The sequence below is a fragment of the Capra hircus genome, chromosome 10, assembly GCF_001704415.2.
Source record: "Capra hircus breed San Clemente chromosome 10, ASM170441v1, whole genome shotgun sequence".
NCBI lineage: Eukaryota > Metazoa > Chordata > Mammalia > Artiodactyla > Bovidae > Capra > Capra hircus.
The window spans coordinates 53,091,576-53,095,769 of NC_030817.1; the positions used below are offsets into that span (position 1 = coordinate 53,091,576).

Consider the following 4,194-nt stretch of genomic DNA (forward strand, 5'->3'; position numbering starts at 1 on the left):
CTGGTATGATCTCCTTGCTGTTCAAGGGACTCTCAAAAGTCTTCTCTAGCACCATAGTTCAAAAGTATCAATTCTTCAGTGCTCAGCCTTATTTATGGTCCAACTCTCACATAATCCATAACTAATGGAAAAACCACAGGTTTGAATATACAGATTTTTGTTGCACAGTGATGTCTCTGCTTTTTAATACTCTATCTAGGTTTGTCATAGATAATCTTACAAGGAGCAAGTGTCTTTTAATTTCATGGCTGTAGTCACTGTCCATAGTGATTTTGGAGCCCAAGAAAATAAAATCTATCACTGTGGACCAATAAAACCACTGAGATGCCCATCATAAGAAAATCTGTAGAAACATCTCACAACCCAAGGGGCATGAGACATCCCCCAAATGGGAAAAATCCCTTGTTAAAAGTAAGCCTGCAATTGAAAGAAAACAAAATTACAAATCACAAGAGAAAATAATCCTTTAAAAGAGACAGTAAACAGACAGGCAGAACAAAAAGGGAGATTAAAAAAACCACCACAATATTGTAAAGTAATTAACCTCCAATTAAAATAAATTTTAAAAAGACTTAAAAAAAGGGAGACTAATATTCTAAGAATTTAAGATAATAGGACAATCTGAAGCAGGCAATAAAAATAAGTATATTCAAAATGATTAATGACATAAAAGAAAGATTGGAAGCCATAACATTAGAACAAGACATCAGAAATAGCTTTGCCTAAGTCATGTTATACTTCTGGAAAAAAAAAAACAACAAAAACAGAACTATTGAAATTTAAAACTAAATAAATGGCAGGTTAGTTTCCTAGGACTGCCATAAAAAAGTACCACCAACTGCGTGGCTTGGAACAACAGAAATGTATAATTGCACATTTCTAGGGGCTACAAGTCTGAAATCAATCATTCTCCCTCTGAAACCTGCAGAGGAAGGATGAATCCTTGCTTGCCTCTTTCAATTTTGGATAGTCCCCAAATGTCCCTTGGCTGGTGACAGCGTAACTCCAATCTCACACAATATATTCCACATGTCTCAGCATACGGTGCTCCCTCTGAGCATGTCTCTGTGTCCAAATCTATCCCCCCTTTTTTATGGACACCAGTCAGATTGGATTAGGGTACTCTTAGTGACTTCATTTTAACTTTCAAATAAGGTCATATTCTAAAGTATTGGCAGTTAGGACTTCAATGATTCTTTCTTGAAGAACACAATTCAACTCATGACAAATGGGTTTAACATTAGATCAGATATAACAGAAAGGAATAAAAGAAAAGATAAATCAGAAAATTATCCAGAATGCAATATTAAAAAAGAGATAGAAAATCTAAAAGAGAAGTTCAGGGCTTCCCTGGTGGTTCAGTGAAACCAACTGCCAATTCAGGGGACACAGGTTCAATACCTGGTCCAGGAAGATCTGACATGCTATGGGACAACCAAGCCTGTGTACCACAACTACCAAGCCTGTGCTCTAGAGCCCTAAAGCCACAACCACTGAGTGCATGTGCAACCACTAGTGAAGCCTGGGCACCCTACAGCCCAAGCCACACAATGAGAAGCCACCATAATGAGAAGCCTGTGCACTACCATGGCGCACTACAACTACAGAAAGCTCTTACACAGCAACAAAGACCTAGCACAGTCATAAATGAACAACTAAGAGAGAAGTTCAAAGTTATACAGGACAAAACAAGATTCAGCATACATCTCTTAGAGGAGTTTCAGAAGGATGAGGAAGAAGCAATATTCAACGAGATAAAAGATGAGATTTTTTTCCCCAGAATTTATGAAAAATAAGTGCTTAGATTCAGGAAACATGCCAAGAGGGAAGCAGAGCAAAATGTCCAAAGCCATATATATATATCTCACATAATGAATCTAGTGAAAGGTACTCAGTTGTTCCCGACTCTTTCTGACCCCATGGACTGTACAGTGCTATGAATTCTCTAGGCCAGAATACTGGAATGGGTAGCCGTTCCCTTTTCCAGGGAATCTTCTCAACCCAGGGATCAAACCCAGGTCTCCCACATTGCAGGCAGATTCTTTACCAGCCGAGCCACAAAGGAAGCCTAGGAATACTGAAGTGGGTAGCTGATCCCCTTCTCCAGCAGATCTTTCCAACCCAGGAATCAAACTGGGGTCTCCTGCATTGCAGGTGGATTCTTTTCCAACTGAGCCATCAGGGAAGTCCAATGAACCTATAGAACATCAGAAATAAAATCTTCCAAAATGTTAACTATGAATAAATAAAGATTAGATTGATGGCAGATTTCTCATCAGCAAAAATAAATAGAAACCAAATGGAAACTAAACTATGCCAGTAAAAGTTTAGATAGGATTTAACTGTTGGAGGGTGGGGGGATGGTGGGCGGCTGGGAGCACAGTGGGGGCTCTTGGGCCAAGTTCTGTTTCTTAATCTAGGTTTTGATTATATGGGCTCATTGAGCTGTATAATAATGCTATGTGTTTTTTTTAAATATATATGCATGTGTATATCCTCAGTCACTTCAGTTGTGTCTGATTCTCTGTGACCCCATGGACTATAGCCCACCAGGCTCCTCTGTCCATGGGGATTCTCCAGGCAAGAATATTGGAGTGGGTTGCCATGCCCTATTCCAAGGGATCTTCCCAACCCAGAGATTGAACCGAAGTCTCCTGTATTGGCAGGTAGATTCTTTACCACTAGTGCCACCTGGAAAGCCTGTATGCACACACACACCTATGTGAAAGTGAAAAGTGAAGTCACTCAGTTGTGTCCGACTCTGTAACCCCATGGACTTTAGCCTACCAGGCTCCTCCATCTGTGGGATTCTCCAGGCAAGAATACTGAAGTGGGTTGCCATTTCCTTCTCCAGGAGATCTCCCCAACTCAGGGATCGAACCTGGGTCTCCTGCATTGCAGGCAGACACTTTACCATCTGAGCCACCAGGGAAGCTCACAAAACATGTATACATATACATATTTCAGCAAAAAGTTTTAAAGAGAGAAACCAGAAGAAAAAAGGATAGTATCTTCAGAGCACTGAGGAGAAAAATCCAGCAAAATGATCATTCAAGTAACATGATAAATAAAATAAAGGCATTTTTCAATCAAATGAAGATTGTGAAACTTTACTATTCACCACCCATGCTGAAAGAAGCACTAAAGGATGTGTTTTAACAGGAAAAAACTGTACCCACAATGAAGGAATACTATTGCAAGGAGCAACAATGAGAGAACAAATTAACATATAAGGTAAATTTAAGTAACACTCCCTGAAAAACCAACAGTAAAAAAGACTAGTTTTTAGCAAATGAAAGAATAAAGTCCTGAGGGGAAAAATATCATGAAAGATGACAGTGATCTTTGGGTACAAAGGCCCTTGTATAAATTGGGAAAAGGGAAGAAATATTAAATTTGGCTTCAAGTATTAATATACATGTTAAAAAATTTTTAATGGAATTTCTTATCTTTTAGTTATTAAAAATAAATTTCAACCAGTGGAGAACGGAAAAGGGATATAGAAAATTCAGGTTAAACAAGAGAAGCCAGTAAGTTTAGCCAGACTAAGTAAGAAAAGACAGGTATACCAAAATAAAAAAGATTATGGGGAAAAGTCTAAAGCAAGTGAAATTTAAATGGATTAGATTGGCCAATAAACAGAAATATTCTTAAATTTTTAATAATTTAGTTATATGCTATTTGAAAGAGACATGCACGAAATAGAATGAGATACAAGGTTGACACCAGTCAAATACTAACCCAAAGAAAGTTTAAAAAAACTAACATCAGAAAAAATTTAAGATGGGATAAAAACCTTACTAGGAGTCAAAAGGGTCATTAGCTTATAAGAAATATAATACCAGTTAATTCTTCAAGAAAGTATGACAATCATGAGATTGACTAAAGCAAACAACATGGCCTCAAACTACAGAAACAAACAAATTAACCAAATTATAAGAAGAAATTGATAAATTCTCCATTATGCTCCATTCTTAAACACTATTAGACTTTTAAGTCTGCTAGGTCCAGCTGATGTGCATACATTTCATCTCCATAACTAAACCCTAAAATCTCTGAAGTCTTCTGCCATGTCCCCCAGCATACAGAAGGCACTTTTCCACCCCTCAAAGTAATCATACATAACCCCTTCTCATATAATGGATGAAAGACTAAGTGCTATAACAAGCACAAAGCACAAAAAGTGCATACTAA

At 37.7% G+C, this 4,194-nt stretch overlaps 1 non-coding gene across 1 annotated transcript; it reads right to left on the reverse strand.

Annotated features, from left to right (window-relative positions):
* TRNAC-GCA lies at window positions 2,860-2,932 on the reverse strand. The gene has a single exon. It is a non-coding gene; the product is annotated as a tRNA-Cys (tRNA).